Source organism: Puma concolor, chromosome E4 (assembly GCF_028749965.1).
Source record: "Puma concolor isolate L17-30 chromosome E4, mPumCon1.1.hap2, whole genome shotgun sequence".
NCBI classification, from domain to species: domain Eukaryota; kingdom Metazoa; phylum Chordata; class Mammalia; order Carnivora; family Felidae; genus Puma; species Puma concolor.
This window is the reverse complement of record NC_141683.1, coordinates 21,978,689-22,000,858: the sequence shown is the minus strand read 5'-3', so window position 1 is coordinate 22,000,858 and position 22,170 is coordinate 21,978,689. Positions and strand designations below refer to the sequence as shown.

The following is a 22,170-nucleotide window of genomic DNA, read 5'->3' as shown; positions in this document are numbered from 1 at the left end:
AAATATAATAAAATTAGTAAACATAATTAAGATGTTTTAACCTCATTATGCCATTGTCATACTAAAAATGAACCCTTAAGCATCTTTTTCAAGTAAAATGTTCCTTGAAGGAAAATATCGTGTTTAATTAATATTTGTTACAAATATTTAAACTTCACAGTTGAAAGGGGCTCCTATATATTTCATCAAATTTTTACAATAATCCTAACCATTATCATTCATCTTTGGTAAAATAAAAACTTAATGAGATTACATGAATTGCCCAAGTTCACTCATCTAGCAAATGGAAAAGCCTCATTCCAAGGTCTTCTAATTCCAAGTTCAGTGCTCTTAATACTCAACACCCTGACTGGAGTCTAGAAAGATCCCACACTTAATGAAGTATTTTGTTACTCTAGATAATGTTTCATAATCAAAGTAGGTAATGCTATGCAATTACTGACTATATTTTTTGTTTGTCAGAACCTTCTTAAATTATATACTAAGTAATTAAAATATGTATAAATAGCAAAATTAAAATAGCAATAATAAAGTATATATTATACATTAAGGAATTCCAATATGTATAAATAGCAAAATAACAGTATATTCTTTGAAGAATTCCAATCTTCTTTTTTAGGCTTGTTTATTTATTTATTTTGAGAGAGAGAGAAAGCACACATGCAAGTGGCAGAGGGGCAGAGAGAAAGAGAGAGGGAGAGACAGAATCCCAAGCAGTCTACATGCTCAGCATGGAGACTGACACAGGGCTTGATCTCATAATCATGAGATCATGACCTGAGCCGATATCAAGAGTTAGATGACTGAGCCACCCAGGCACCCCTCAATAATACCAGTCTTTATGTTACCCCTACTTTGCCCACTTGAAACTGTCTGACCACAATGATCCTGAAAATTATGAAGCTGATAGACAAATACTCCCTTTCTTCCCATCTCTCTAGATTACTTCTCCCATTAAACATCCTCCCTATCTCCATTAAGGCATTTAATCCTTTGGTTCCTTCCAGTTCTCAGACCAATCATCCCAATATGTCTTCTTTTACTTTTTTACCCAGCCTGGTTCTCATTGTGCCATTTTCACAATACATAGTTTATTTACTGCCATACTGGTTGTCCTTGATCTCTTGACCCTCAGTAGGTCTCCATGTGCTGATTCCCATAGTTCACTTTTTCTGATGAAACTTCCAGAGAACTAATGTTATTATAAAAAATTACAAAGCGGTCACAATTTATTCATCATGAGTTTGTAGCAGCAAATCTTAGCTGAGCCCTTCATCATCTTTTTCTTCAGCTTATTTGACAAACAACAGGCATTTGTTGAGCACTTTCATAATGCCAACTATTGTGCTATGATTTTAGGATACAAAATGAATAAGATAAGCTTCCTGCTGTGGAAGAATTCATAGTTTCATATACCCACCTAAAACTTCTTTGAAAACTCTTCTACTTTCAAGCCTCCGCCTCATTTCCATTACATATGTCCCCATCTTACCAAAAATATTGACATCACTAACCTGAGCATCTTCAAAACCTTTCCACTTCTTCCTGAATCTATGTATTGGTCAGGGTTCTTCAGAGAAACAGAACCAGCAGGATATATATACATTGTTGAAGGTCACTGAAAGGACATGACTGCTGCTTGACCCTCAAGCTGAACCTGAGCAATCCAAGTCTCCTTAAATACTCCCCTCATTCTTGGAATGTACCTTCCACTCACTATTCCTGCACTAGGAGCCGCTTCAAGGATGCAGCCTTGAGAGAGTATGTGTTATTAAGACTATATGGACTTAATACGTGACTGAACCTTCTAAGCTTTCTGTATAGATTCTTATGATTCTGGCAGGTAGGTGAAATCGACTTGTCATGGCCTACCAAGATAAACCTCATATCTAAGTCCCCTTGCCTAATAAGACTGCTACCTACCAATCTGGAGTGGTCTCTTTCTTAGGTCTCTCCTTGTCCTCCATGTACAGACAGGAGCCAGTTTCATATTTCACCCAGAAGATTCCTAAGATTGTGAACCAACATATATGCAGAAACAGAGATTTATTTTAAGGAATTCGTTCACACAAATGTGGGACTGGCAAATGTATTAGGCTGGAGACTACGGGAAGAGTTGATATTGCAGCTCAAGTCCAAAAGCCATCAGTAGGCAGAATTCCTTTTTTCACAGGAACCTCAGACTTTGCTCTTAGGGCCTGCAACTGATTAGATGAGGCCTACCCACTTTATGGAAAACAATCTGTTTTGCCCAAAGTCCACTACATTTAAATGTTAATCGCATCTAAAAGAATACCTTCACAGCAAAGCCCAGACTGTTTTTTGACCAAACAATTGTGTATCATAGCCTGACCAAGTTGACACATAAAATTAACCATCACATTCTGTATCTCCATAATTCTTTCTCCCCTTATTTTACTCTCTCAACAGGTATTCTGCTTCCTTGCAATTGCTAACCCCTCCACATGAGCTCCTGAACTTTTTCCTTCTATCTTCCTCCAAGAATTTTTAACAGTCTCTCCATTTGCACTGGCTCTTCTTCTAGGTAAATATGCTCAAATCTATTCTACCTTTAAAGAAACTTTCCTCATTCCAATCCATTCTTTGATCTCCTCAACTTCATGATCAAATTTCTTACACAATGAGTCGATCTGCATTTGTTGCTTTTACTTATCACTGACTCATTCCTCCTTACTTGAGGCTTTCTGGCTTCATTCCCATGACCTTTTGAATCTGCTACCTCTTCCGTTTAGGCTGCTCTCAGGCCATTCTTAGGGAAATGCAATTCTAGGTTCTGATTCTCCACCCCCACCTGTCTCCAAGTCTCACCACAAGGTCACGCAAGGGACTTTCTGCACTGAAGGGGAAGGATAGGAAAAGGATAAATGACTCAGAACTCGAAACCTAACAAAGTTTGATAATATTATACTAAATAGCACCATTTTTACTAAATAATACTGGTTATCAGGAAGAGAAGCAATCTTTTCAGTCACTGAGTAAATCTTTCAAAGAGATTACAGAATATAAATTTTGTAGAATTACTTATAAATTATATCTATGACAAGTTGAGTATGTCTGCATATGAGGTTTTTCCAAAGCATAATTATAGATGATTGATTACCAGGTGCATCTGTGTCCAATAATGGAGAGGGTTGATTCAGACTAACAGAAATCTACCCAGAAAATACCTTGCTTAGAAATAATCCTGGGCTACAGAAAAAAAAAAAAAAAAAAAAAAAAAAAAAACCAGAAAGAAAGAAAGAAAGAGAAAAAGAAAAAGAAAAAGAAAAAGAAAAAGAAAAAGAAAAAGAAAAAGGAAAAAGAAGAAATATTCCTGCGGTGCCTGACTGGCTCAGTCAATGGAGTACATGACTCTTGCTCTCAGGGTTGTCAATTGGAACCCCATGTTAGGCATAGAGATTACTTAAAAATGAAATCTTTAAAAAAGAAAAGATTCCTAATTAATATAGTCATCTTAACTGTAACAAAAATACACAAACAAGAGGATCTCAGAGATTAAGTATATTACTATTGAAATATACATAAATAGGAAAACACAAAAAGAAAACAGCTCTTGCTTCTCCTACAAGACAGATCACAAATGTTAAGGAAAAGGCTGGCTTGCCTAGGAAGATGCAAGAATTGCTGAAATTCCCAGAGATACAGTTAATTTTTCTCTCAGTTTAGAAGTTAGTGACATAATCAGAATGAGAAAAAGCTCACTCTCAGGTTGTTCTAGAAAGGGGAACTATTAGATGAGATAACCTGGTAGTGGCATATAAGTGTCCTGTAAGCTAACAGACATCCAAATTTGTTTCGGAAGTATGGCAAAGGGATATTTATGAATGCTTCGGCAAAATGAAACCATCTTACCCAACCCCTTCTGTTTCAGGGGATGTGGCTTGAAATAGCTAGATCTTTGCAAATGAATAATTTATAAAAGCTCCAGTAGCCTTTGAATAACATAATTTAAAATGAAGTCGTTACTGAGTAAAGGGAAAAAGAGGAACTCCAAATTCCTCTAATTTCAACATGGATTATCATATCGTTTCAATTTAAGATAATCTAATAACCATTTTAGTTTATTGCACCAGTCTCAGATAAATCCCTGCTTATGCAGCAGCCAAAGTGTTGCACGGAAGTTAGAATTCAAAGGAGCTTAGCTTGAACAAACTAATCTAAGCCGAGTCCTGGTTTAAGTCCATTTATAAAATGAGTTTTATCATACATTGGTGCATTTTTTTCTAAAACACATTCTGATTCTAGCTTTAAAAAAAAAAGATCTAAGTACAAACAAGAATTAAACCTGACAAACCATGCAAAAAAACCAATAGACTATCATTTTTCTTTATTGTGTCAAAAAGAACCTGTTTTATGTCACTGACATTCTTATTTAAAAGTTCATGTTCTAATTAATTATACTGGAGTTACATAAATATAACATTATCACTGATTTCAAATTTTCTATTAAGAAGTCTAGATCTAAGAAATGAATAAAACAGAGCTAGACTAAAATAGTCTTTCTACCCTCTGAAAAAGAAAATCATACCCACAGTAATACAGTGATCAATCAGCTGGTTAGCACCTCCACAGTCCTCTTTCTAAATATATTTAAACATCTCATTCTTAACACCTCAAACACCTCACATGGGCTTAAACATTTTTTTTTGCATCAGTGCTTATCTGTGCGCCTTGAACATACTTATATTATTATATGTAAAATACTATATAAAATTAAATTTGTGTACATGTATATTTATTTACCTAGATATTTAAATACCTTGAAGTACAGATTAGTTTGTTCATCACTTTCTCCCTAGTACATAGCAAATCATAGGCTCAAAATTGAATTGAATTGAATTGAATTGAATTGAATTGAATAGCTATTCACAGATTTGGGGAAGGGGGGGAAGGAGTGTTAGAGGAAAGGAACACTGCAATAAAGGTCCTGAGGAACGTAGAGGTAACCAATGTATATGTAAATCATAAAAAAAAGCATTTCTAGACCTCTACTACTTGCTTATTAGCGGGATATTGTCTTTGTGCTGTTCTTCTTTTTTTTTTTATTATATGCTCCTCCCACATTAACGTTAATGCTGGGTTTCTTTTTTTCTTTTCTTTTTTTTTTTTTTAGTTGTTTCTTCCCCCCAGCTTTAATCAGGTATAGATGACAATTCAAAGTTGTATATATTTAAGGTATACAATTTGATGTCTTAATGTATGTATGTACTATGAAGTGTCCACAATTAACTATTAACAAAAACTAATATTCCAAAAGCTAATACATGGTGTATATGTATATGCATATATAAATATGCCATTTTCTTTACCCATTTATTAGCTTGACAGACATTTAGGTTGTTTCCATATCTTGGCTATTGTGAATAATGCTGCAGTGAACCCAGGAGTGTAGATATCACTTCAAGATCCTGATTTTCATTTCCTTTTGACTATATATTCAGAAGTAGGATAAAAACAGTGTGGTCCTGGCATAAAAACAGACATATAGACCAATACAACAGAATAAGAAAACTACAAATGAATTCAACCATTTAGGGTCAACTGAACTTTGATAAGGGTGCCAAGAACAAACAATAGGGAAAAGATAGTCCTATCAATGGTGTTGGGAAAACTGGATAACCACAGGCAGAATAATGAAATTGGACCCTTACACATATACAAAAATCAACTCAAAATGGATTCAAAACTTAAATGTAAAAAAAAAAAAAAAAAAGAAATGGAAAAAAACCTCTAAATGTACAGCCCAAACTTGACATTGGTCTTGGCTATACCATCAAAAGAATGGGCAACAAAAGCAAAAACAGGCAAATAGGATCACATCAAACTAAATACTTCTACTTAGCAAAAGAAACAATAAATAGAGTGAAAAAGCAACCTTAGAATGGGAGAAAATATTTGCAAACCACATATCTGGTAAGGGTTTGGTATCAAAATATATAAGGAATTCAGACTCCATAACAGAAAAACAAATAACCTGATTGAAAAATGGGCAAAGTATCCAAACAGACATTTCTCAAAAGAAGGCATACAAATGACCAACAGACACATGAAAAGGTGCTCAGCATCACTTACCATCAGGGAAATGCAAATCAAAACCACAATGAGATATCACCTCACACCTGCTTGAGTCACTTTTATGAAAAAGACAAAAGATAAAAAGTGCTGGCAAAGATGTGGAGAAAAGAGCACTTCCATACACCGTTGATGAGAATGTAAACTGGTGTAGCTTCTATGGAAAACAATATAAAGAGTCCTCAAAAAATTTAAAATAGAACTTTTTTATGTTAGTACTGGGTTTAAGACTAGACATCCATTTATCCCTCAAAACTTCTAAACTCAGTTTCAATCTTTCCATCCTTACTGGGAATGCAGCCAGGCTTGGTCCCTGTCCCATTCCATCTGATTGGGCCACTTCCCTGTGCACAGATACGTGTCAGTGTTAATTAACGATGCATAATTCATAACTCATAACCAAGTTATTTTAGCAGAGGTTTCCCTCAGGGGTCCCAAATAAATACAAACAGTGGCTCCTATGATCTTCCATGAAGCCTTCTTCTCTTCATTATTCTGATTTTTTAGTAAAAAGCCAACCAACCTGACAGAATAGGAAATAAGTCCTGGGAAAGAAGGAGAACAAAGCCCATTTCAAAGTCAGGCTTTTTGTTCAGGATTTTGCTACAAACCTCTATTGAGACCTCTTGTAAACTTGGGGCTTTCCCCCTTTTCATTTGTAGGTAAGAACTACAAAGGTGAGGCCCTTATAATGGAGGGGAGAAAAGACTGGAAAGGCCTCCATTCCACTAGAATTCAGACACAGAAGCTCTTAAGTGAAAGAATCTGGAAATTAAAACCTTGGCCTATTATACGCCCTAAGAATGTAATCTCACCAACCCACACTGCCTCTCTAAGGGCTTGATTTAGTCGGCTTTCCACTTCCACACCTTCTAATTGTGGAATTTCCTTTCGTTTTAATTCTCCTCAGGGCCAAACTCTGATTAAACTAACACATATGGTTTCTAGGATTTTGAAACTGAGCTCCCTCGGCAAGAAGCTACTTAGAGAATAAACCAGTCAGCCCTCTCCAGTTTTCCCTGCCCGAAACAGATAGGGCAGTACCCCAGCAGGCAATTAATTGACCCGGGCTCCCTTGCATTTTCTCTCCTGTGCAAAAGAAACAAGACAAAAATCCTCTGGCAGCTACAGGCTGGATATCAATTTACCACCAGCTCAGCACATTCCAAGTTAATGTACTTAGCTTTTTAGAGATGAGTACAATGTTAACATATTACTTACATCTCCAAGATAACCTTACTTTCTAAAACTTAATTGAAATTTTCCCTCTTTTAGAGAAAGAGCACTGTTGCTTAAGTAAGATTTACAGAAAGTAGCCTGTTCAAGATGACACCCTAATGTGTCAGAGAAATGGCAGCTGGCAGGAAGGCACAGTAATATGGAGACTTGCACGTTCATACTAATAACAGAACCACTCACACTGGCACTTGACTTCTCTGGTCTCTTGAACACACAGGCTTTTCCCTATCTCTGCCTTTCTCCCAATAAGCTTAGAGCTCACAAACCTATTTGTCTTTTGCTTCCTACCTTATCTCTGTGTCAGTTGGTAGTTTTAGCAAGTCTGAAACTTTACCATATCTAAGGAAAGAGGGGTAAGGATATTTCAGCTTTCTAAGTCTTGTGCTCTGCAAGTTCATATGTATATCCACACATTGTAGTTTACTGAGAACCTGCACACTATATGTCAAGCACTGTTCTAGACCCTGGGATATAATATGGAATAAGAAAGACAAAGTCCTTGTTCTCGGCTCTCATGGAGTTTCTGTTCCAGAAGGAAAGTTCATAATCACTTTATGTAGTTTAAGTTCTATAAAGAAAATAAATCAGGGAATGTGATGGAACATGATTTGGGCCACTTTTGTAGACTGGAGCTGACATTTGAATGACAAAATGAGCTAGAAATGACAAGATTGGGAGCAAAACATTGTATGTACACAGAGGGTATGGTAAGTTCAACAGGCCCTAAGTTCAGGAGTGACCACAGCCTGGTTGATGAACAGGAAGAACATCATTGTGGCTGGAGGGTAGTGAGAAATGTAGAACAAGGTCAGGCAGAGGAAGAGGAGGAACTTAGAGTACAGAGGTTCTTAAAACCACAATAAAGAGTTCAGAATTTATTCTAATAGTAGAGGGAAAGCATTCTGAAGTGGTTTAGGAATTTTAAATACCACTTTTGGTACTGTGGAGAACAGATGATAGAGGGGCATTCAGAGAAACCATTTAGAGGCCACTGCAGATGTCCACATGAAAGACAGTCGTAGCTTGTCCACATGAAAAATGGAAAGGTGAAGAAAAGTAGACAGATTTGAAAAAAAATTTTTGAAGGTATAGCTGTCTGAACTTACTGACAGATTGTATACAGAGAGGGAAGGAAAAAGAAATCAAGTAGCCATTTACTTGAGATAATTAAAACATGGATTTGACTTAGAATGGATTTGGTTTGCGAAATTAGGAGGTATATTGTGGACATGCTAAATGTCAGATTCCTGTCAGCCAAGTGGAAAAGTCAAGTAGGCAGTTGGACATTCAGTATCTCCAAACAGTGGTCAGAATTTTCTGCAAAGTCAAGATAGGGCACTCTTTCACTATGGACGATATCTGCGTTGGGTGATTCATTTATCCATTTATTCAACCAACATTTAACATCTGCTGTGTGTCTGTCACTCTCTAGGTAACAGGAATATAGGTTTATAAAATGAATGTTCCCTCTCATAAAAGTTACCATCTAATGGGAAAACATAAACAATAAGCAAACAAATAAACAAGAACATACCAGATAGTGATAAATGTCATGTAAAAATAAATCTCAGTGGTAACACATGGGATGCGATGATTTTATTATAATTATGTTCCTTTTATGTGAATATACGTTAATTATTGGCATATATATTGGCGAGGGGGCGGTGGAAGAAGGATTAATGTTTTGGCCATAAAAGAACCAGCAATCTGTTCAGTTATCTGGCATGGGCTTTCAGGTGAAACACAGATGCTCAAAATTCAGAAAGAAATTAGAAATACATTCACAAGTAGAAGAGGTAAAATGAAAAAAGACATTTGGTAAGAATCTAAATTCAGCCTAACAAGATTATCAGAGTTCTTTTTTTCAAGTAAGACTTTATGACTATCCATCTCTTCAGCTCCTTTAATGCTTCTAGACAAAAAAAAAAAAAAAAAAAAACAACTACGAAAATAATAAAATATTTTTATCTGCTTCTATAACCTGATTCTATGTGAAAATACCCAGAGGGAATTTCCATTCTTTTTTGCCTTAAAAGACACTGATATTGCTTCTCTCTAGTTTACTTCTCTTGATCCTTGATGTTCAATTTCCTTCTCCGTGACTAGTGGTATCAAGTTATCTCTATCCCTGAGAGAAGGACAAAGGTCAACACTAAAATAGTTGAATCTGTTGAGTGAGAGAAGTCATAAAAGGTCTCAAACCAACTTTGGCAGCTGTTTTTCCAAAGCCAAAGAAGAAAGTGAGAGGAAAACTAATAACATGGAAGCTGATACAAATCTGATCCTAACATTTTATCTACCTCAGAAAGAACGATATAGTCAAGTATTGGAATATTGGGACTCTGAAATCACATTTTTAGTATAAGCTTAAAATAGAAGAGTAATATTCTGAAGACTATAACAAAGAAAGCTTTACTGTGAGATTTCCTATTTGATTTGTGGCAATAATGTTATAACAAAAAAGTTCAAATAAAAAAAAAAGCCTAATAAATGACTATTGTCTTCCAAAGTGCAGTTGCAAACCACCTTTTATCTCAGTGCTATGTATTCTATGCAATGAATTAAAAAATAAAACTCCTCTAACCTTACTAATCCTCTACAAATCTCACTCCTGATAAAACACCAGCAACAAATCACCAGTCTACCTAAAATACAAAATACAGTTTAACTCTCAAAACAAAGTTACTGAAAATGATCTTTATGCTCAAAAATTAAAGGGTGGTGATACAACTCCTATTCCAATTTCCAGCACTAAATATTCCCTTATAAAACTTCATTGCAACACATCCCCTCTTGGGAACAGGTTTCCCATAGATAATCCAAATAAGAGACATGGATTAAAAAAAATCAGAATCAGATTTTGATCATTATAATAGAAACACTTTGCATAACTTGATGGAAATGGAATGATAACAAAAGAGTTTATAAAACTCTAATAATATCCCACTTAACTAACATCATGTATCTTCTTAAAGTAAAATTTACACTTAAGGGTATATACCAGTATTTTCATTTTCAAGATTATATTTCCGTTAAAAACAGGCAAGATATAGTCTCTACAATATATCCTCTAATATATTCTTTAATACTCCCAGATGCAATGAGAAAATAAAAATTTTCGTTCTACTAAATATTTGTCCTTTGACAAACATCTCTGTATTTCTCGTTTTTCAGGTATATCTCCTAAAATGGCAATGTTCTTTTATTTACTTCTGGGCTAAGTATACCAGCCTTAAAATAACACCAAATCATCACTATTAGAAGACACTTTATTAGTCAAATGTGGCTGTAGGAATATGAAATAGAATACAAACCTAGTTGATAACAAGGTAAAGAGATGTGGCAATAAAATTGAAGGACCATTAATCTGTCACTTCATAATATTAGCATACTTAGAAGCCAAGATGTTCAATAATCAACCAACACTAAATAGATTAGAAAATCATGTTTCTGCAACTACTTTCCTTTACTTGAAAAGAGGTAAAATCCTACAGTGAAGACAGGCTTTTCAATCTACCTATGATGACTTCTAATAGAATTATCTACCTGTTAATACCATTTCTGAGTTTTTGCTTTTTTATTTACCTTAATTTTGTTTCAAATAATTTTACTGCAATATTGAGCCTAATTTTTCCTGAAAAACTCATAAGATCAATAAGACAATTAGAAAAACTATTTTCCAGAATCCATAGTTTATAGTTAAAACTGGCAGACAATAAACAACCTGGTTGTGCTGATATCTGCAAAAGTGGATGTGGGCAATGGGAAATGCCAGGCCAAGGCTCCTAGAAGGGAGCCCATCTTAGCATATGTGGAGCCAGTAGAGGCTTTGGGGCAAAGAATGACCGGTTCCTTTTTTTTTCTTTTCTTTTCAAATTCTTATTTAAATTTGAGTTGGTTAACACACAGTGCAATATTGGTTTCAGGAGTAGAATTCAGTGTATCATCATTTATATACAACACCAGTCTTCATCATAACAAGTGCCCTCCCTAATACCCATTAACCATCTAGCCCACCCCCCCCAACCATCTCCCTCCATCTACCCTCAGTTTGTTCTCTTTGTTGTTGTGCTGTTGTTTATTTATTTATTTATTTTGAGAGACTGAAAAAGAGAGAGAATCTTAAGCAGGCTCCACGCTCAGTGTGGATCCTCACACAGGACTTGATCCCACCTACCCACAAACCGCAAGATCATGCCCAGAGCAGAAATCAAAAGTCAGACGTTTAACTGACTGAGCCATTCAGGTACCCCAATTTGTTCTCTATCTTTTAGAGTCTCTTATGGCTTGTTTCTCTCTCTCTCTCTTTTTTCCCCACTCCCATATGTTCATCTGATTTGTGTTTCTTAATTTCCACGTATGGTATTTGTCTTTCTCTGACTGACTTATTTCACTTAACATAATAGACTCTTGCTCTATCCACATTGTTGCAAATGGCAAAATTTCATTTTTTTTTTTTTTGGCTGGGTAATATTCCATTGTGTATATATACCATGTCAAGAATGACCAGTTCTAACTAACTTTTGGCAGGATCATCCTGCTTACTCAGTAGAGAAACAAGAGTATTGTTAGAAATCATAGTTCCTATGAATACTTGCCCTATATCACTAGATCATAACAAAATCTAAATATCTTACTTAGGTGACCACTATGAGACAACTTTTATTATCTTTTAAAATATATTAATATAAGCAAAAATAATCTATATTTGACAGTAGAAACTTAGTCACATGTCATTTACAATTTATAATTATCTAAAAGTTATCTTGTTAATACTGCTTTCACCAACAGTAGTGCTAATGCTTATTGGAGAGAAAAGTTAACATGTTTACATTTTGTTAATTCAACAAATATTTACTGAATACACCACTATGTCCCATGCAGAATACGAGATGTGGAAAATATAAAAGTGAGGGAAAAAACATTATCCCCCTTTTCACAAAATGTCTCATGGTAGTAGTTACAGTAAAGTCTCTTGGAGAGAAAAGAGGTTTTACTCACTTTTTGGGAGAGAGTTTCAAGTTCAAACCTTCTGGTTGGAAAACACATTGTCAGAGGCTTTTCAGGCATTTATCAATACCATATTGATATTCACACAACCATTCCTTCTTCAGCTATGTAGATGAGACGAGGAAGATCTGAGGAAGTCAGCTTGAGCCACGAAACAAAACAAAACAAAAACCTCATTATTTATCATCACATTCAGTTTTATTTCCTTCTGCAAAACTATAATACCTAACATTATCAGCCACTTTATTTACCATAGTTCACAACAAATAACTCTTGGCTAGTTACAAAAATCAAACTCACCAAGAAATGATAAAAAAAAAAAATTGTCACTATTGAGAATATGCAAAAGAATTTGCTAAAACCTCTAAAGGTCATTTCTATAAAGAAGATTTTAAGACATTTTAAGTAAAGGCAGCAACATCAGAATTCTTTTTCAGTGAATACAGTATTTATTTGAATGTAAATTTCATGTTATATTTACTAAAAAATAAGTCTCATTAGAAACATGTTATGTAGTTTATTGGCCACATTTATAATGGGACATGCGGTAGGCAAGGATACTAACAAATACTGTTCATCAGTTTTCAGTATAACAATTTATTTAGCTACTAGTTGTTCCCTGAATACACACAATGGGTATACACACACACAACATTAACGTATCAGTGGTTGGGGTCACCAGCAGCATCTGGAGGAATAAGAAAGTCCATCAGGTGCTAACAGTTTCAAAAATGGTTTATAGGTGGAATACCTCCCTTCCATTGCTTTGGTGGTAATTTCATATGACCAATCCAGACCTTTTTTTATATGGGCACTACCATTTTGGCAGACCAACCACTATCAAATGGACTACAGTAACGACAACACAACACAGGCAACTGTACCAGACTCTAATGTATGATTAGGAACCACAGTAGGATTGAAATAAGTAAAATCCTATCCGTCTCGTATTCTATGAGTAAATCTTAGAAAGCTTCACAAATAGGTGTGGCTGATCATCCAAGCCTAAGAAGCTCCATCATCAACGGATAGAAGTATCAATTATCAATAGGGCTGCAAATCTACTGAAAGAGAAGGCTGTCTCTCATATGTCAAAATAGAGTGAATGGTCCCAAGGTTACAAGGAAATAGACTTCATGATTTAAAACGAAGTCTTTTGCAATAGTCTAGATCACAAGCAGGTGGGTCATGAGAAAAGCTCTTGGGTGTCAGTACAACAAAGTGACTGGTCCTCAGGAAGTGCCCTACTAGTGCAGAGACTGCTGTCTGATAAAGGTGTAGGTAAAGAGGGGAGCCATAGAAGGCACCAAGAGGAGCGCATGAGACCTTGGAGGCAACAGTGTAGCTATCTGAGAATCAAGAACTATGCTGAAAATTTTTAAATAAAAAATATTTTTAAAGTCTTCCCTATTGGGAATGCAGAGTACAGCCACTCTGGAAAACAGTATGGAGGCTCCTCAAAAGTTAAAAATAAATCTGCTCTACAACCCAACAATTGCACTACCAGGTATTTATCCAAGGGATACATGTGTGCTGTTTCAAAGGAGCACAGGTACCCCAATGTTTATAGCAATGCTATCAACAATAGCCAAAGTATGGAAAGAGCCCAAATGTCCATCAACAGATGAATGAATAAAGAAGAAATGGTGTGTGTACACACACATACACACACACACACACACACACACACACACACACACACAATGGAGTATTACTCGGCAATCAATAAGAATGAAATATTGCCATTTGCAACTATGTGGATGGAACTAGAGGGTATTATGCTAAGCGAAATTAGTCAGAGAAAGATATCATATGACTTTGCTCATATGAGGAATTTAAGATACAAACAGATGGGAAGCAAAAATAATATAAAAGAAAGGAGGGGGACAAAACATAAGAGACTCTTAAATATAGAGAACAGAGTTACTGGAGGGGTTGTGGGTGGGGGGATGGGCTAAATGGATAAGGGGCATTAAGGAGGACACTTGTTGAGATGAGCACTGGGTATTATACATAGGGGATGAATCACTGGAATCTATTCCCGAAATCATTATTATACTATATGCTAACTAACTTGGATATAAATTTAAAAATAAATAAAATAAATAAATAAATAAATAAATAGGAAAAAACATGCAACCTCAAAAAAATAAAATAAAGTCTTCTCTGTTTAAGTTTTATAAATATATATATATATCTTACCATGTAAAAGACATATTTGTTAATGCTTCTTTGTGTCTCCCGTGTGTTGAAGGAAAAAACACAAAGGATTTCCATATAAATGGGGGCTAGAGTTTCCTAGGGAGAGAGAAGCACAGCCATAGGGGCTGAGGTTGGTCCTCGGTGCAAAAGACAAAATGACAGAAATCAAGGGAGTGGTACAATTCTGGGAAAGAGCACTGGGGTCTATTGAAATCACAACCACTGCCCCTCTGGAGATTCTGTTCCTAGATCTCCCTTACTTAAATCTCAGAGGTCTTTTTGTTCTGCTTCTATCAAGGATAACAGCTTCCCTGAAACAACTCTGTTGTGTTATTGTTGTTTATTATCACTGTTTTCCCTTCTACAAGCGTGATACTGTGCAATACAACAATTTCTTTGCCGACTTCAGTAACTGCATTCCTGAAGTCACTGCTGAGGCATGTGTCCCAGCTAATTTCTAGGCCCCTGTAATTTAAACCCTTCTGCTGCTGGATAATTGGACTAATGCCCAATAATCCATCCATTAAAACAAATACTGTTTATTATACTGTCCAAAGTAACAGAATTTTCTCAGACTCAAACATAATAACACAAAACAGCACAACTTCTGAAATCAACTTTAATCCAATTGTTTATTCATACTGTGTCTTATACTGGGAAGAGTTTTCAAATGACCATAAAACCAGTCTCCAGACTGAGGATTGCACACTAAAATACCTTTAGGGGCAGCAAGAAAACCTAAGTGTGTGAAGTACACACACAGAGCAATAAAGACATGTGGAAGTTGTTGCAAACTGGTAAGTACATTCAAACTTAAAAAGAATTTTTTAAATGGTTGTGCTGGCCAAGTAAAACATGTCCACAACGAAATTCTTTAAATTTGTAGTTGTATCCAGAAGCATAGCTGCATAGCATAGGTTGGTTAATACTAATCTTTAAGCGGTTGGTACTAAGAAAGAATTAAATAACACTACCATAAATTGATACACAATTGCCCAAAGCCATACATTGCACTAGACAGCAATAATCACCGAAGGACTTTAATTTCAGGAAGTTGATTTATTTTTACATTTGCCTTATCACCATCTTATCTTCTAAGACATTAGCTGTGTTCTTTTCCTTCTACTCTTCTCTCCATTTCTTTTTTATAGCTGCAACTTCATTATCTGATATTTTTTTTTTAAGTCTTTGACCTTGTTTCTATGTTCTAATTCACAAGTCACTTCATCCCAGGTATACTCCCTATTATTTTTCGAGCAAACTTAAACATTCTTCCCTAGGATTTTTATAGTTTATATGTCAATATTTACATCTTTCAGAGCGAATTACAGATTTCTGTGATGCTTTGTGGGGTGGGACTATTTCTTTTTTTTTTTTAATGTTTATTTATTAATTTTGAGAGAGAGTGAACAGGGGAGGGGCAGGAAGAGGGGGAGAGAGAATCTCAAGCAGGATCCATGCTCAGCAAGGAGCCAGATGTGGGGCTCAATTTCAGGACAGCAAGACCACAACCTGAGCCAATATCAAGAGTCAGTTGCTTTACTGACTGAGCCATCCAGCCACCCTGGCAGGGATTGTCTTATTCACGTATATGTAACTAACACTTAACACCACACTTGCATGTAGTGTATATATAAAAAATGTGCATAAAGGAATAAATGAAGGAATAAATAGGTTTATTAGTTAATGTTACAAGAAAATTTAAGAATGCAAAACAATTAAATTCAATCCCATTCAGTCTATGGATGAGCAGAAAGTTCCAGAGCTTGTCCTAAAATTTCTTTTCACTATCTCAGTCACCTTTATTTCAAAAAGAAAAAGCAGACCATTTATTAACATTAGCTTTTTATGTTATTTTACGAGAATGTTCTTTATAAATTGGTCCAGGTTCTCTTACTTGGCAAAATGGAGCTTTCATCATACATTAAAGTTTAACCTATGTGACATAAAGTGACATAAAACCACTGTCACTCACTCTTCTGAAATGCGTTAGTGCATTAATACTTCTGGAGTCTTATCCTGAGTTATGGTTTGTGAGAAATTAGAGCAGATGAGTTCAAGATTTAATCTTCCTCTTCCCTATTGACCTGCCTCTGACCTTGTGGCTGCTGGAATCAGTGACCTAGAGCCTTCTTCTGCCTTTCAATTGCATAAAATTACATATATTTTTCAATGTAAATATTTTATTAGTGTTAAAATGACTAAACCCAAAATACTGATCACTTGTGACAAAATTCAGTATAGGAAAATCAAAGATCTCTGTAAAAATGCAAGTTTCATGAAAATCTCAGTTTCAAATTTCCATTTCAAGTATATCCATTTTGTTTAATTCTTCCATTCATTTATTCATTTATCAATATATTTGTATGTTCAGTGCCTACTAAGTGCCAACTAATGAGCCAGATATAGACAAGGTAAAGCCCTCATGCCCGCCATAAAAAAGGGGTATATAAACAAGTAAGTTAATTATCACAACGTAGTACTGTGATCAGGAAAAGTACTAAGTAAAGGTTGGGAAGGAGAGAGGAAGAAAATGCTTCAGGCTCAAAATGCTGAGGCATGCAGAAAAACAAGTATTAAACATAATCTCCAGGGAAAGAAAACAAAATGAGACCAGAGAGAAAGGAAAACATATTTGTAAATATTTATCTAATCACTTCTCAAATTTCATACTTTGTTATGTTTACAATACAAAACATTTAGTTTGAAACTCATTCTGAAGTCAAGTTTTAGTAATGGAGAAGTAGTTTATTTTGACTAAGCCCCTGAAAGATAATAATCATAACTCTCAACAAAATATGGGGCGCCTGGGTGACTCAGTTGGTTAAGGGTCCAACTTTGGATCAGGTCATGATCTCACAGTCTGTGGGTTTGAGCCCCACATCAGGCTCTGTGCGGACAGCTCAAAGCCTGGAGGTCTGTGTCTCCCTCTCACTATGCCTCTCCCCTGCTCACACTCTGTCTCTCTCTCTCTCAAAAATAAATATTCAAGGGGCGCCTGGGTGGCTCAGTCGGTTAAGCGTCCGACTTCGGCTCAGGTCTGATCTCACTGTTCATGAGTTCAAGCCTCACATCAGGCTCTGTGCTGATAGCTCAGAGCCTGGAGCCCGCTTCAGATTCTGTGTCTCCCTCTCTCTCTCTCTGTGACCCTCTCTTGCTCACACTCTGTCTCTCTCCCTCTCTCTCTCTCAAAAGTAAAATAAACATTAAAAAAATTTTTTTAAATAAAGAAATATTCAAAAACAAAATTTTTTTAACTCTAAACAAAATAAATTTTAAAAAATAAAATAAAACACCTATTGAAGACACCAGAGAGCAATCATAAGCAGGCAGAAACTGTAGATTTTAGATCCCTAAGAGCAATTAAACCACATTCATTGGGTGAGGTGCACATTTTCATGGCTTTTCCCCTGGGGGCACTTCCAGTCCACATTTGATGCAGGGTGGAGAAAACTCAAGCAAAAAGACAGTATAATAAGAAGTCAGTTAGTAGCATTCATGGATCCCAAAGTAGTTGGTATTTGATGAGGGAATCCAAAAAAAAAACAAGGCAAAAGCCCCTAAAATCTACATATAAATTCTCTTAAAATTCTTGGCTAACTCTGAACCAATAATCAAGAAAAATTCGAAGAGATCAGAACTGCTAGAAGTCTGAAATTGCAAAAAAAATTATTCACTGCACACCTCTTGGGGAAACAAAGTTTAGAGTCCAATCTTACAAAATTAGAGGGCCTTAAGAGATATTAAGGCTTTTCAGTGTTAAAAAGAACAGCTTCAAAATGGAGTCACCTACATGTTAAGCCCCACCAAGACTTAATACCTAACCTAATTGTAGTTTTAGCCCCTCCTAAGGGTAGAATTTTAAACTAATCAGTCTGGAATTTCCTGATCAGCAAGTATGAGGTAATCTGCATGATAAGACCCCCCTGCTTCCCCCCACCCCAAGGGACCTTGCCCATAACAATACTTCCTTTTCTTTAGCTAATAAGTTACTAGTCCTGCCCTGTTTCTGCCTACAAAAGCCTTTGATTTTGTACAACTCCTTGGAACTCCCTTGTATTTGCCAGATAGGATGCTGCCTAATTCATGAATTCTTAAATAAAACCAATTAGATCTTTAAGTTTACTCGGTTGAATTTTTGTTTGTTTTTAACACCAGAGATATGTTATAACAAACCAAGCATACCTAAGATCAAGGTGACAAACCAGCAACTGAACCACTGGACCAAACAACCAACACTCATGAGAGGAAGATAATAGCGTCTAATGTCTCTATAGTGCATTATGTAGAGTGTTTTATATATATATATATATATATATATATATATATGTAAAATATATATATTTTACATATATATATAAATATGCATTATGTAGAGTATTGTGTATATATATACAAAATATATATTTTATATATATATATAAATAAAATATATACAAAATGTGTATATATATATATACAAAATATAATCAAAAATTACCGTACATTTTAAAAAATGGGTAAAGGTGACCCATAATCAAGAAAAAAACCCCACATCATCAATAGAAACAGTCCCTGAGGTAGCTCATGTGTTAGAATTAGCATAGTAATACTTTAAAGAGGTTATGATAATGTTGCAGGATTTTTTTGACTTCAATACTGGGGATTCATTGTCTCACCACTTTGAAGAATGAAGAAGTGGACACAAAATGAGCAACAGGCAAAGTTTATTAGAGTATAAGATTAGAAAGGAAGAATAGTAGGAAAGTTCTCTTTACAGAGGGGACATTCAAAAATGAATGCCTGAGGACTATTGGCAAGGGTCCTTGTTTTATAAGGTTCTGGTCAGCCCTTCCCCTCCTCTTCCCCTTTGTCCCTTCTTGGGTTCTACCCTTATTGGCTTGACAACTCTAGGTGCTGGGTTGTCCATTCTTGATTGGCTCGTTTCCATTGTATGAGGGGTGGCCTATGGCCATACTTAGGTCTTTTGTCAAATTCATGAGGGAAACCTGAGGGAGCATAAGTGGGGTCTGTTACATTCGTAAGAGGAACCTTACACCTGAGGGGGTTTGCTGTGGTCAGACACTCCCAACATTGTTCCAAAATAGGTATTTTTCCCCACCTAGGGACATTAGGTCCTAATCCTTCCTTCTCTCCCTGTTTTATCCTATATTTTCCTATCATCATCATGTGTTTAAGGACTTAAAGTAAAAACTAGATCATAATAATCCCACAGAGAAATAGAAACAATGAAAAAAAAGCCAAATAAAAATTCTAGAACTGAAAATTATAATACCTGAAATAAAATTTTACTGGATGAATGTAAGAGCAGATTAAAGTATATAAGTTAGTGAACTTGAGGAAATATCAATAGAAATCTCTTCTGAGGAAAAGAGAAAAAGAGAATTGGAAAAACTGAGCAAAACTTCTGTGACATTAATGACAATATCAAACAGTCTAATCACAGAATCCAAGTCCCAAAAAGAGAGGACAAAGAATGAGATGGAAAACAAACAAACAAACAAAAACACTCAAAGAATAATGGCTGAAATTTCCCACTTGGGTGAAAAAAAATTAACCTACAGGTACACAAGCTCAGAGAACTACTGATACATGTAACAATAAGGACAAACCTCAAAAATATTATAGTAGGTGAAAAAAAGCCAGACATAGAAAATACACATACATGACTTTATTTACATGATGTTCTAGAACAGGCAAAACTAATCTATGTTGACAAAAAGAGCAATGTTTGCCTATAGGGGGTCAAGAGAATAGAAGTAAAAGTAAGGAAACTTTCCAGGGTGATGGAAATAGTCTATATCTTGATTGCAATGATGGCTCAACAGGAATGTACATTAAGCAGAACTCATTAAATTTTTCATATGCTTAAGATATATGCATTTTCACTCTATGAAAATTTTATGTCAAAAAAAAGGAGCATAAAAAAGAAACTCATTTTTATCAAATTCAGCTTTAGGCTAAAAGTGTGAGTATAGATCATTCTGAGAGTTAAAAACGAGCATCTGAGATAACAGGAGAAAAATGTTGCTTTTGCTATAAGTTATGTTGCCCTTGCTGAAAGGTTTATCCACTTTGGACCTAGTATCTTTCATTAGAATACACAACTGTTTTTATCAAACAAGTTGCTAGAATAATAAAGAATATCATTCCAAACATCTCTGAAATAACTCACAAGACTTTGAGAATTCCTTAGTAAAATGAAAAAAGCAAACTGAACTATGGAATGGCAGCTGCTGTCTAGCAGAACATGGTAGCAGCATCTCAAGTTAAAACTAAGCCACTTCCCTTTGAAAGGACTGCATTCATAATACTTTAGAATCACTGCATCTCCCTTTCCCACTGAGCTTGCCCTGTAAGTAACCTCTGATGAATTGAGTGTCTCTTAGTAATGCTGACCAACTGGAAACTGAATAAAATGCCTGCTCAAAATAGAGAACTAAAGCCATATTCTAAAAATGACATACAGCTGGCATAGCACATGCAAAATTCTTAATAGCTACTTTTTCCAAATGGTCAAACTTGAGTCATGCTGGAGTTTCAGCAGAATGAAGCACAGTGAGGCTTAAGAAGTTCATGGTGCTTTAAGGCAATGGCTGCACTTACAGCTTCTCATCATGATCCATGGAATTCTTCATGTCTATTGCTTGTCTTTTCATTTTTCACAATCAAGAACATCCCTAATCTAAAGCTATAGAGGAGAGCATCCATATGCTATTGAACCACCTAAGATTCAAACAGGATCCTGGCCACTTCCCCAAATTGATAAATAAAGATTGAGAGTCAGTTGAACATCCATGGGGACCAAAGTTAGGTGTCCTAGGACCTTACCTGCTCTATCCATTTACTATAGTATTACTTTGATTTCAGTCTAAGTGGTCTATCTTGGAACCCTACCTTTGCAAGAGCAAAGGCACCAAAGCATAATGAAAGAGGGGGCACATCCACGAATGTCATAGTAGAATCTCTGCCCTACTTCCAACATCTGAAGTTGAGCCTCACTTACTGGGGTTAGATCCCTACTCTGCCTCCTGGGACCTTAGGTCAATTACATATGGAATGCAGGCAGATATGAAAGGGAAACAAACATACATAATCAGAACCCCAAACATGTCTTTTGTGGGGGTACATCTTCCCTATCCTTCTCATTTCTAAATAAAGACATGAAATGTTTATCTAAAAGGGCAAAGCAATATGAGAAATCCTTAAATTTCTGTCTATTCTCTCTTAACTTCTGTTATAGCATTTTTCATTTTATACTTTGACATATCAGTACAAATTTGTGTAAGAGAATGTCAAGTGAGGTTATCTTCTTGATATTCTTGAATTGAGGTTAATGTCCAAAGCAAATACTAACTACTTCACATTCTATATAGACCCCAGCCCTAGTAGATGGGCTACTCATATTCCTGCAGGAATTACTGAGAAGCATCGGATAACAGCCCCAACCAAAAAACAAACATTCTTAATTCCCAGCAATATAAAAGTAAGCCTGGGGAAAAATTAGTCAACAGCCTTTTAGGGCATGCAGTACCTGTTGACAAAGGCTACTCTTTCCTTCCTTCTCAACTGGAGAGGGAAGGGAGATGCATTCTCTTACACCAAGCTAAGAGAGCTCCAAGAGAA

At 35.7% G+C, this 22,170-nt stretch overlaps 1 long non-coding RNA gene across 9 annotated transcripts in view; it reads right to left on the bottom strand.

Annotated features, from left to right (window-relative positions):
- The window catches only part of LOC147572492 (uncharacterized), a 165,512-nt gene that overhangs the window by 89,385 nt on the left and 53,957 nt on the right, over window positions 1-22,170 (bottom strand). For all 9 annotated transcript variants that reach the window (XR_015246101.1, XR_015246104.1, XR_015246096.1 and 6 more), the window contains one exon: window positions 12,334-12,483. This is a non-coding gene — a long non-coding RNA (uncharacterized LOC147572492). The remainder of the gene's footprint in view (window positions 1-12,333; window positions 12,484-22,170) is intronic.